At 38.5% G+C, this 13,494-nt stretch overlaps 1 protein-coding gene across 8 annotated transcripts in view; it reads left to right on the top strand.

Moving 5' to 3' along the window:
- Positions 1-13,494, top strand: part of rhobtb4 (Rho related BTB domain containing 4) — a 64,023-nt gene that overhangs the window by 14,899 nt on the left and 35,630 nt on the right. The window lies entirely within an intron of this gene.

Genomic DNA, 13,494 nt, shown 5'->3' with positions numbered 1-13,494 from the left:
TTGAGACCTAAAATGACAATATATGCACGTGACGTCACCGTCAGCTGGAGTGACTGCGGTTACGCCCCACTGAGTGGTAAACGGACACCATGGACATCCCTGTGCCCCCCTCCTGACCAAGGAAGACAAACTTGATAATAGCATGTAATTTTCTCACTAAACCACTGCCACCCGCTGCTGCTTTTGCTACTGATTTCTTAAAGAGGGAAAAGCTGCCTAACACTGCTGGTCTAGCATCTGTAATCCTCTGTAAGAATTCCTAATAATAGTATATTATTAGTGAAAAGGAGTTGGCAAAATATCCTATGTGTATCTGTATTTGCACTCGTCAAATGATTCAATTTCCAACGTGTTTTAGCATTGGTGAGTAATGTGGCCAATCACAGGCATGTTTGTTGATTTCTACAACGCAATTGGCCAATCACAGGTGTTGAAGTGAGAATCCACTCACTGCTTGAGTTTTTGTCCAGTGCTGAGTTCTGCATGTGCGCTAATCCTCTCTAAGGCCCTGTCCCAAATGGCACCCTAAACCCTCCCGGTCTTCCTCTGAGTCCGCACTTTCACAACGTAATGCCGCTTTGACTGCCGGGAAGAAGTTCGCTGCGTAGCTTGCACCAGTGCGGGCTCGGCAGAAGTGCGCATCGAGGGTGCATATCGACCTCAAAGGGGGCGCTCACGAGCACCCTTCTGAGACCTAAAATGACAAATGGGACACCCTGCAGTCTCGTGGACTTAACGGACACGCGCACACGGCAGCCATTGTAAGTCCACAAGACCGAAAGTGCACATGAAGTGTGCCATTTGGGACAGGGCCTAAGTGTGGATATTATGTAAATGAGAGATTCATTGTGTCGTCAGCTTCACTGATTAATGTAACGGAACTTTGTGAGATCACGTTAATTGAATGAGTGATAGCTTTCAGTGATTATAAAGGGAGCGCTCTTTGCGCGCTGTGTAGGTGATATAGGCCTATAATATATTCAGAATTTGAATAAAACTTTTTTTTTTTACATTCTTGACAAGCGGCCACATACCCGCTTCAATACATAGGCCCATCCGCACTCTTTGCTCTTTGCGCGCTGTCTAGGTGATATAGGCCTATAATATATTCAGAATTTGAATAAAACTTTTTTTTTTTACATTCTTGACAAGCGGCCACATACCCGCTTCAATACATAGGCCCATCCGCACTCTTTGCTCTTTGCGCGCTGTCTAGGTGATATAGGCCTATAATATATTCAGAATTTGAATAAAACTTTTTTTTTTTACATTCTTGACAAGCGGCCACATACCCGCTTCAATACATAGGCCCATCCGCACTCTTTGCTCTTTGCGCGCTGTCTAGGTGATATAGGCCTATAATATATTCAGAATTTGAATAAAACTTTTTTTTTTACATTCTTGACAAGCGGCCACATACCCGCTTCAATACATAGGCCCATCCGCATATAAATGTGGGATTCACTCTCGAAATTGTGATGACTGACCTGACAGTGATAAATATTTATGTATCGAAATCAGACTCGTATGTCAGGAAAACACGATTCATGGCTGCATGTCAGTATCCATGGATCACTGGATCTTTGGTAAGTTGTAAGGAACACTATATTGACTCTATATTGAGTTTAAACTGATAATCATTTGTTTTATTCGCGTTTTCCCCTATATGGGCATATTTTCAGGCGGGAAATTGACACCGACGCATACCCTCTATTGGGACAACCTATAGACCGGTCTAATGCGCATACGGCAGCCATTGTAAGTCCACAAGACCTTTTACATTTCCGGGTTTCTCAGCAGCGGAAGTCATCATAGTTGGGTAAAATTCTATAGCGGTGAATGAGAGACTACATTATATATATATATATATATATATATATATATATATATATATATATATATATATATATATATATATATATATATATATATATATATATATATATATATATATATATATATATATATATATACACAGTGAGGAAAATAAGTATTTGAACACCCTGCTATTTTGCAAGTTCTCCCATTTAGAAATCAAGGAGGGGTCTGAAATTGTCATCATAGGTGCATGTCCACTCTGAGAGACATAATCTAAAAAAAAAAAAATCCAGAAATCACAATGTATGATTTTTTAACTATTTATTTGTATGATACAGCTGCAAATAAGTATTTGAACACCTGTCTATCAGCTATAATTCTGACCCTCAAAGACCTGTTAGTCTGCCTTTAAAATGTCCACCTCCACTACATTTTTTATTATCCTAAATTAGATGCACCTGTTTGAGGTCGTTAGCTGCATAAAGACACCTGTCCACCCCATACAATCAGTAAGAATCCAACTACTAACATGGCCAAGACCAAAGAGCTGTCCAAAGACACTAGAGACAAAATTTTACACCTCCACAAGGCTGGAAAGGGCTACGGGAAAATTGCCAAGCAGCTTGGTGAAAAAAGGTCCACTGTTGGAGCAATCATTAGAAAATGGAAGAAGCTAAACATGACTGTCAATCTCCCTCGGACTGGGGCTCCATGCAAGATCTCACCTCGTAGGGTCTCAATGATCCTAAGAAAGGGGAGAAATCTGCCCAGAACTACATGGGAGGAGCTGGTCAATGACCTGAAAAGAGCTGGGACCACCGTTTCCAAGGTTACTGTTGGTAATACACTAAGACGTCATGGTTTGAAATCATGCATGGCACGGAAGGTTCCCCTGCTTAAACCAGCACATGTCCAGGCCCGTCTTAAGTTTGCCAATGACCATTTGGATGATCCAGAGGAGTCATGGGAGAAAGTCATGTGGTCAGATGAGACCAAAATAGAACGTTTTGGTCATAATTTCACTAAACGTTTTTGGAGGAAGAAGAATGATGAGTACCATCCCAAGCACACCATCCCTACTGTGAAGCATGGGGGTGGTAGCATCATGCTTTTGGGGTGTTTTTCTGCACATGGGACAGGGCGACTACACTGTATTAAGGAGAGGATGACCAGGGCCATGTATTGCAAGATTTTGGGGAACAACCTCCTTCCCTCAGTTAGAGCATTGAAGATGGGTCGAGGCTGGGTCTTCCAACATGACAATGTTCCGAAGCACACAGCCAGGATAACCAAGGAGTGGCTCTGTAAGAAGCATATCAAGATTCTGGCGTGGCTTAGCCAGTCTCCAGACCTAAACCCAATAGAGAATATTTGGAGGGAGCTCAAACTCCGTGTTTCTCAGCGACAGGCCAGAAACCTGACTGAGCTAGAGAAGATCTGCATGGAGGAGTGGGCCAAAATCCCTCCTGCAGTGTGTGCAAACAACTGTAATTGCAAACAAAGGATACTGTACAGGGCTCCAGACTAACTTTTTTCACTAGGAGCACAGTGGCCCCCAACTGAAAATTTTAGGGGCACAACCAGAAATTTTAGGGGCGCACACCGTAAATCAACATGCTAACCAAATCTACTAATTTCCACTGTATTACTAATAGTGATCTGTATCGTTAAGGTTTTAATGGTATTATTACTCTTACCGATACTGCTTATCGATCCGGTACTTTAACAGTATTCTTACCGGTTCTTTTTATTATACTTTATTTAATTTTTTTTATATATATCTAAAAAAAAACATAATTAAGAACATAATTAACATGGCTTTATAATCTGAAAAGTAAAATATCTATAGCAAAAGAAACCGCAAAGTTTGAACAAAATATAAAACATCTATTTGTAAATGGACCAGTGTGCAGGCATTCGGAGGGTCTGCTAACATTAATATTACAGTAAAGAACAAACCTGCAAAGAAATCTAATAAAGTAATGAAATGTAAAATAACACTGCATAGTTTTCACTGTATAAATTGATAGATTAATGCTTATAAAAGCTAAAGTTATTAATTCAAGAGATGTGAATATTTTCTATTTGCCTTTTGTTCGATTCGAATTAATGGCTCAATCGTCAGCAGGTTTATTAGACGCTGCCCCTTTAAGACCGATCGAATGTAGAACTAATAATATCATATTCTCCTATTTCTCCAAACTATTTACGCCCATTTAAAATATAAACTGTTAAAATAACTACTCTCCAATCCGGCTATTTGTTGTTTATTTGATGGTTTAGACGCGCACACACACATAAGCCGCCTTGAAGTTGGAAACAGCGTCTCTTGCGCGGATTATTGTGCATTTAATAGCTCTTTATTATCAAACACATCCCGCAGTTTGGCAACAGTAGAGACTGCAGTTTACAACAATCACTGAATCTGACGTTTAGTTTAGGTTTAAGGAGAAATGACAGCGCAAGGCTGTGAAGGGAAGGATGAGCTCGACGAACACGGCTTTAGGAATAGTTTTCCCTCATAGGGCTGTCACGATTATGAAATTTGGCTGACGATTAATTGTCCAATAAATAATTGCGATTATGACGATTAATTGTCTGTTTTAGGGCTTTGGCGATTAATTGCCTGTTTTAGGGCTTTGTCGATTAATTGTCATACAAATTGTTGTGATTATTTAATTGAATCCCTTGTAAGTTGTCACTTGCAATAACACATTAATACACTTAAAGCCTTTAAATATTAAAGTAATTTAATCAATGAAAAATATGTATCTTTCAGAAATGTGTACATTTAAAGAAACAATGTAAATGTATATGAAAGTATAAATAATAGAAACAATCACCATAAATTTACCATAACACATAAAGGACTGTCAATATCTCATTCCAAACTAAAGTAAAATATAAATATATTTTACAACTTTGAAAATTCTGTAAATAACAGAAACAATGAATCACAAATATAAACTATGACCATAACAGAACAGGCCATAAAAATCAAATTATGAAATAAAAACAATCATGCTCCTTAATGGCTTGATAGATTACGGGAAAGAAACACTAGCATGTTGACTTTTTCTGGCTTAAGACAGCATCTAACTGGGGTGACAATGTTGCCAGCTGTACTGAACATTCTTTCAGAAGCAGTACTTGTTGCACATATGCACATGTAGGCTACTTTCTCGCCAACTTGGAAATTAAAGGAAACCTATGTATGACACGCCAATTCGCTATGCCATTTTGGAGTGCTATCAAGACGCATAATCGCTTTTTAACGTGTTTATCAACGCCGTTTCATTCTATCCCCCTACACTGCCCCTACCCATCACACACACACACACACACACACACTTAAACCTAAGCCCCTAAACCTACCCATCACAAGAAACATTCTGCACTTTTACATTTTCAAAAAAAAAACATAATTTAGTATGTTTATAAATCCATTTACATTCACGCGGAATCACACGGCGTAGACATACACGCGGAGATGATGGTTCGTTTCGGCGTACACATACAAGCGGAATCACACTGCGTAGACATACACGTGGAGATTATGGTTTGTTTCGGCGTACACATACACGCGGAATCACACAGCGTAGACATACACGCGGAGATTATGGTTTGTTTCGGCGTACACATACACGCGGAATCACACGGCGTAGACATACACGCGGATAGCTCAAAATGCGTACAGATAACACGCCATTTGGCTTTAGAAAGTTAAGCAAAGCCATGATGTCATGTTGATTGGCGTTGTCGTTTTCGGCTTTGAAACTAAATCCATCTTTGTTGAATAACTGGGCTGCTCTAACTCAGGATGGAGAAATCAACAGGGCAATATAATTTGAACGTAATGCTCAGCGTAATGAATTCAGAGGGAGACCGGTAGAAGTAGAGTGCTGCAGGTACGTCGTTCATGAACGAATGATTCTTAATATGACTCGGGACTACCGAGTTGTCTCAGAGAGTGATCCGTTCATTTTGTTGGCCGCGCGTGTGCGCAAAATCCCATAGGTTCTGTACATGAAACAGAAAATGTTAGTTCATCCCTCGAGTTCGGGTTGAGTCTTTCGTTCTTCCTGTCAGTCCTATAGTAGACTATGCTGTCAGAACCGGAAAGAGAAATTATTAGTTCATCTTTCGAGGTTCGCATTCCGCGGGGTCCGAGTCTTTCGTTCTTCCTGTTATGCTGAAATGACTCAAATTTTTTTTTTTTTTTCATTTTGCTGAACGAGATTCAAAGATCCGAGTCTGTAAAATGATCCGAACTTCCCGCTACTAACTACAGGGCCCCCTTGTGTCTTCTAATAGTGGGCAATAATAACGATCACCTGTAATGACCGCGATTAGACCAATTAATCGCGATCAAACGATTATTTTTTATAATCGTGACAGGTCTATTCCCTCATTCCATCTTTTTATAATTCTCGAAAATAAAATTTGATTAATATCACAGCACATCCCTAAAGTTTAAGCAGACAACTTCTGTTTAGTTCTTGGGCCATCGTCACTCACCCTTTAAAGCTGACTGTGGTGTTGTGTTCGCTGTAGCTCCACGTGAGAGAGCTCGTTCGCTTTCTCTCTCTCTTTCTCTCTCTCTCTCTTTCTCTCCTCTCTCTCTCTCTCTCTCTTCTCTCTCTCTCTCTCTCTCTCTCTCTCTCTCTCTCTCCTCTCCTCTCTCTCTCTCTCTCTCTCTCTCTCTCTCTCTCTCTCTCTCTCTCTCTCTCTCTCTCTCTCTCTCTCTCTCTCTCTCTCTCTCTCTCTCTCTCTCTCTCTCTCTCTCTCTCTCTCTTCTGGATTGCGAAGAAATGGTTTAATATTCTCTCATATAGAAACGGCTGGCAAAGATAGAATTTGCCAGACATAACGTCTATCAATTATAATTAGTAAGTGTATTTTCTTAATTTCTCCAGTACCGACAGCAGGCAAATTTACTGGTCGCACATGTGCGACTGGATGTAAAATTCAGTCGCACACTCTCAAATTTTAGTCGCAAAATGCGACCATTTGGTCGCACTCTGGAGCCCTGCTGTACCAAATATTAACATTGATTTTCTCAGGTGTTCAAATACAAATATACAAATGTATCATACAAATAAATAGTAAAAAAAATCATACATTGTGATTTCTGGATTTTTTTTATTTGTATGTCTCTCACAGTGGACATGCACCTACGATGACAATTTCAGACCCCTCCATGATTTCTAAGTGGGAGAACTTGCAAAATAGCAGGGTGTTTAAATACTTATTTTCCTCACTGTATATATATATATATATATATATATATATATACAGTGTATATATATATATATATACTATATATATATATATATATATATATATATATATATATATATATATATATATATATATATATATATATATATATATATATATATATATATGTTCCCATTTGCTCAGATAGCAAAAGAAAAAATCCAGAATAGTGTTTTCACAACTTTCAAAAAGAGGAGAAAAACAGAGAGAGATTGATAACAGCAGTCAAGAGAGAGAGTAAATTTTACTTCCACAGCCACTGTATTAAAAACACCCTCACAGCAGTGTTTAGTTTAAAAAAAAATTATGCAAAGATAATATAATACAAAGTATAGCGGTCCTCACAGTCTGTGAAAAGGCTCCAGTCCATTGACATTACACATCCATTTTCTCACTCTGTGTAAAACAGCGAAGCAAAGAGGACACTGACACCAACAAACAAGACTGAGCAAGTTGTTGATATGAAACAAAATCTCATCTTTAAAATTCCGTCGACTTTATTATGAAATTTAAACAATAACTTTTGACACTCTGTCATGTGATGTGACAGATCAGCGTGAACTGATAATCTCTTCCTCTTTACTATACTATAGTTAATAGTAAATAAACATGAATGAACATTAGAAGGTATGTTGAAAGATGCAATGCAACTTACCAAATGTGGCTCAAGTAATCGATTAATCAGTGTCTCAACTGTGGAAAGAGGTCAATAAAACAGCTGGACAACAATGTGTCATGTAATGTTACATTTATCTCTGGAAAGCCATTTAATGACCATAGCATGTTAGTTATCTTGAAAATGAACTATAGAGAGGAATATTTTACTAAATATATACACTATATTATATTTTTACTCATATCATTCAAAATATTGACATTATTAGCCATAAAAACACATTGTATTAATTTGAGTTGTTCATTTTAACCTTTAATAATAATACCAGCTGAGAGAGCTCAATCGTTTATGAATCAAGATCAGAATAAAATCTTAAGCTTATTAATTGAAATCGTGAAATTTGGGTCAAGGAAATATGTGTGAAGCACTGATATGTGCCTACCAGTCATACATTGTAACATGTTGTCACTAAACATAATGAAATTCTGTTTAGTTACCAAATGTTTTGACAATCACAATAAAATGTGATGCAAGTTTTTTTTTCTTCGCAACTTTAATTAAATAGCTACTTTATAGTTCAGTGAAAACTCTTACACCGTGACTACATGGGATGCACCACACCAGCTTGAGGCTGTCTACACTGGACACAACAAAGTGAGCATTGCAAATCCATTTGTCCTTGATGTCAGAAGTGGCACAAGCGCTTTGGGTACGTCTGAAATACAACAGGGCATGCGTTTACTGCTGGGGATTTGTCATCATTTGTCAATATTGACAGTGACTAGTAGTACTAATTGAATATATACTTGTTACTGCTGATATAATTATTAATATAAAATGAATAAGTACTACTATATAATGAATAGTTACTAATAAAATTGAAAAATATTTTAGTTTCTACTCAATTAAGTACTTGTAGCATAACAATAGTTCGTCTTAAAGAATAAATGGCTTGCCATAGGAAGCGTGTCTTTGTATCACGTTGCGGCTGCTGAAACCTATCACTTTTTCGCTTTGGTCAGTCGGTTGCTATGCATCATCTCAGTCTTCATACATAGTACCGTGTTTTATTTGTGTATTCATTTTCCACAGCACACTCTGATTCAGTGGCGAGCATGGGCTTGGCTCACAGTTTCTTGCATCTTTTTCTCTCTCTTTGTTATATTAACTCACATTTCATTCACTGGCGTTCTGTTTCATCTTAAAGCGAGAAATCCTCTTACTGAGAGAACTCACTACTGGTTTATATTTCTCAATGAAGCACATTGCTGAATGGGTGCTGAATTAAGGCTTCTAACAAGTATGAATGGGGATTTGTTGATGGCCGCCCCTACATATTTCACACAATACTTTTACACCTGATCTGAGGAAAATATCTTGAGCATTTGAATTCTCTGAAATTCCGCCGTGATGCTTGTTTTTTGTTTGTGGCTTTATATGAGCCAAGTTCTCCCGCTAATGCTATTGTGAGATCTTACTGACTCTTTGTCCATTATAATCCAGGGACAAAGTGAAGCGTTTTAGTCTTTTGCTGATTCAGTAATAATTATTTTATGATGTGACAAACATTACTTGTCAGCAATCAACTGCTGCTACACACTCATCACAAACTGCAGTTAACATCATGCTCTGTCACGCTGTTCAGAAATAGATAACACTAGTGTGGTGTGCTTTTGCTTTTTGTATGCTCACCTTATCTGACAATATTTGATCAGAATGACAAGTGCTGATTATCATAAAACTAATACAGATGTTGTGCGATCATCCATAGTAAAATGCCCTCAGATAAGCCACCCCTATCAGCGCTATTTGAATACATTTCGCTTTAGCTGATCCATTGAGAGCTGAAGTCTGGGGACTCTGCCTTTACTTTTTTCCATGGGCTGACTTTAATGAGTCTCTCATTGCTGAGTTTGCTCTCAAGGGTAAAGGTACAGTTGTATTTATAGTGCACATGACAGCTTAGGTCCATAGGACTCATGACGCTGTAGTCCATGTGGGCCACTGTGCTAAATAGTTAAACTCTTGTTGAAGACTTAATTGGTGGGTCATTCTGTTATGTATCAGCTTTACTTGTGCACATCTCACTGTAATTACTATTGTTGTTCTTGCTGATGTGAACTTGTTTGAGTATAGCATGGAGGATATGAGTGTCAGTCCGCTGCAGTTGCGATCATTTTAAGGATCATCGGAAAATACCCTCCAAAAAGTATTTGGACACTTTTGGGCATTTAAGTCGCCCTTAGATAAGAAAATATTATATAACTAAATATCAATAACATACCATGTGGCATGTGCGAACAACTTATGCTAGTTCTTTCTCAGAACTATCTTCTCTTTTATGATTTCTAAAGTAGAATCAGGAAATGTTGTAATTACGAGTTCTGAGCACATTAATGACTGAACAAAGTTGAAAGGGATGTATCGATTTGGCATTTTGCATATATGCCAGAATCGGAGGCATGAATTTCCCAGGTGCACCTGAAGGCAGCAATGCATGATCTGCTAAAGTTTGACACCCAGAACATATCTAAATACATTTGGTCTTAATTTAGACTTGTACTCTATTCTTTCAATTGAAGCCTAACAGACTTGTTTTGTCCAATGTTTTTCTTGAAAATGTTGTATGTGCTATAGTTCCTTTAAAATCGGTTATCGATTATTACAATTGGTTATTTTTTGTTATAAAATGCAAAGACATTCATACATTAAAGAGGACTTCACTTAGAGGTTCAGTGTGTAAATTTTAGCGGCATCTAGTGGTGAGGTTGTGAATTGCAACCGTCCACCGCTCACCCCTCCATTTCGAAGCACATAGAGAAGCTACGGTGGCCGACTCAGGACAAAGATGCTGTCGTCTGAGAGAGCAGAGAGTAGCTAGCGCTCTGTAGAGCAGTCTGTCCGTTTAGGGCTACTGTAGAAACATGTCATGCAGCGCATAATGGTGATTTCACTGTAAGGGGGCACGTGGTGTAGATAGAAATGGCTCATTCTAAGGTAATAAAAACATAACAGTTCATTATGTACACCACTGAAAACATAGTTATGTATATTACATTGCATTTCTGTCAATAGATACTAAATATTACATAATGCGCCTTTAAGCATCCAGACATTTTTTTGGCTACTGCATGAATTAAATAAAATGTCCCTGACGCTATCACACTGACAGTAGATCTCAGTATTTCACTGTTTCAGTGGTTAATTCCTCCATTGCTCCCCAGATTGATGGCATTAAGGGGAAAGATCTAACTCATGCTCTGATCTTGAGGACTCAGCACTCTGAACGACTTTGTGGCCCAGCTATAAAATGGCATTGATCCACTGAGACATTGACTCCTTGCAGTACAAATGCATGTGGTGGAAGACACTCCAACACTGCAGTGGTGCAGTTTGCTCAATGTTTGCTATTTTGAAGCATTCCGGTATTTGGAAGCGCTGTCAAATCTGGCGTGCAGCAAAATTCTTCTCCACTTTAACCTGTTTACTGGCAAGCAGGAGACCACTGTGTTACATAAGTCGTCCACGCTCATGGCATAGCCTTTGCATGTCTTTCCTCTATAAACACTTAAAATTTGCCTATAAACACACATGCAGACACGCTCAGGGCGAAAAACTTGGCATGATGCATTGACGGAAACTACAGAAATTAGGTCACTATGACAGGCAGGGGTTAAGCCAGTGTATGTGTTGATATGATTAGGGTTGATTTAGTTTTGTATATTTGGATTTTATTTTTATAAAAAAGGGAAGGTCTGGTTTCAGTTCATAGGACGGGGTTGCAGGTGCTCTCTAAGAGCTAGGCTTAATCATGGATTCTGGTTATGTGACGGCAGAGAGAGCAGCCTTTGCCACTGGAGCTGTTATGCAACACACATAGTGCAGGAGGGGTGAGCAAGTTTCCGCTGCCCAGCTGTCTAGAAAGGCAGCTGTACAGAGAGCGAAAGGACAGTCAAACTTACAGAAGAACACTCTTGTTTGAGATCTATCTCATGAGGAGATCCTGAAAATGTTTAAATTTAAATCCATAATTAAATGTAAGTTAATATGTGGAGAAAGAAAGCTTGAGAGTGCTGTACTAAGTCATTATAGCCTTCCAAAACAGTTAATTGTTCATTAACTGCCATATTTGCTTGTGGGTTGTAGTTGGTCCACATTCTGTGATCTTCTTCTCTCTACCTATGTACATATTCAGACACACACACACACACACACACACACACACACACACACACACACACACACACACACACACACACACACACACACACACACACACACACACACACACTGTGGCTGGCAGGACTGAATACAAGCAGACGAACTGTTGTGTGGGCCGTATACAGTGTTTGTGAATGGAGTGGGCGTCTGCCACGCGTCTCATCTCTCTCTTTCTTTCTCTCACGCTCATTCTCAGACCTCGCCTCCCACTGTTTCTATCACTGCCTGTCACTAAAACAAGTGCTTGTGTGGCACACTGCTCGTCTCATTCCCCATGACAAAACACTGACTCACGCAACTGACTCTGCTAAAAGCTTCATGAGACATCCATGTCTCTGGTATCATTGCTTTTATTATACACATTTGTTTGTTGTGTTTGTGTGTAACAAAACGAAACTGTACTCAGTTTGTAGACATTCTGACCAAGTGTTCAGGGATAGACAAAAACACAACATTATAAATTCTGTTATCATTTAATCACCCATATGTTGATTCAATTCTGTAAAAAATGGTTTCTTCTATGGATCTATGACAAAAAACACCATAAACCTAATTGACACAAGTTGTGCAGGTGAGGATATCTCAAATCTTCTGAAGCCATACAGTAGCATAGTGTAGTGTGTGAGAAACAGGCTGAAATGTAAGGTATGTTCACCAATAGTGTTTCTCATTGCCATTTTATAGGAAGGGAAGATTTTCATTGAATAGTGACTTAAATTTGAGATGTTTCTCACAGAAAGCTATCATATATTTAAAAAACATTTATGATCAACGAGGCTGCATTTATTTAATAAAAAATATGGTAAACACAGCCTTATCAGTACTCAAATGCACACATAAAGCTTGCCACAGCGCGCCGGCAAACGTAATGATTATGACTGTGGCGTGAAAAAACAACAACGAGACTGTATAACTATTTTAATATTTTATTGATATTGTTTTCTGTGTTTTCGGCTGCAGAGATGAAGTCGCCGATTCGTCATCTCTGCAGTGGACATGCCTATATGCACGTTTCATATGGATTACATAATATGAGATTATTTGTTTTCCACTTGAATTGGTTGATTTAAAAGTAGACATTTCAATAAATAGGCTATATTTCTCATGTCTGTGAGGCAAGTAGGCCTATACGCTGAGTTTCGGTTAATTTTTGTTACATGCTCAAGTTCACTGAGACCGAGACAGCAGATCAAGCGCATACTGATTGTTTTCATTATGTTACAAAAAGAACAATGTTTTGTTGTCATTGTGAGTTTACAGAAATTAATGTACAATGTAATGTAAATTTTACAGTTTGCATTACTCCTGTATGACCAAAAATGACGGAGTATTTAAAGTTAAATGCAAATGATCACGCCGGCATCTGTATGTCATGAAATAAGTGCGCTCTCCTCACAAACACATGGATATGTGCCTAATAACAGTGCACAATTATCTAGGTTAACGTTGTAAAGTTGCTGTTGGGAGAATGTTTGGATTTCCTGCCGTTAACAATCTGTCCATCACAGCCTGCGTGATTTCGCCGTTTTTTTTTTTCTGCAACTAACAGAATAATAAAA

Source organism: Gobio gobio (genome assembly GCF_949357685.1).
Source record: "Gobio gobio genome assembly, chromosome: 4".
NCBI lineage: Eukaryota > Metazoa > Chordata > Actinopteri > Cypriniformes > Gobionidae > Gobio > Gobio gobio.
Note: the sequence above shows the minus strand (reverse complement) of the source record. Positions and strands in the feature narration are given on the sequence as shown.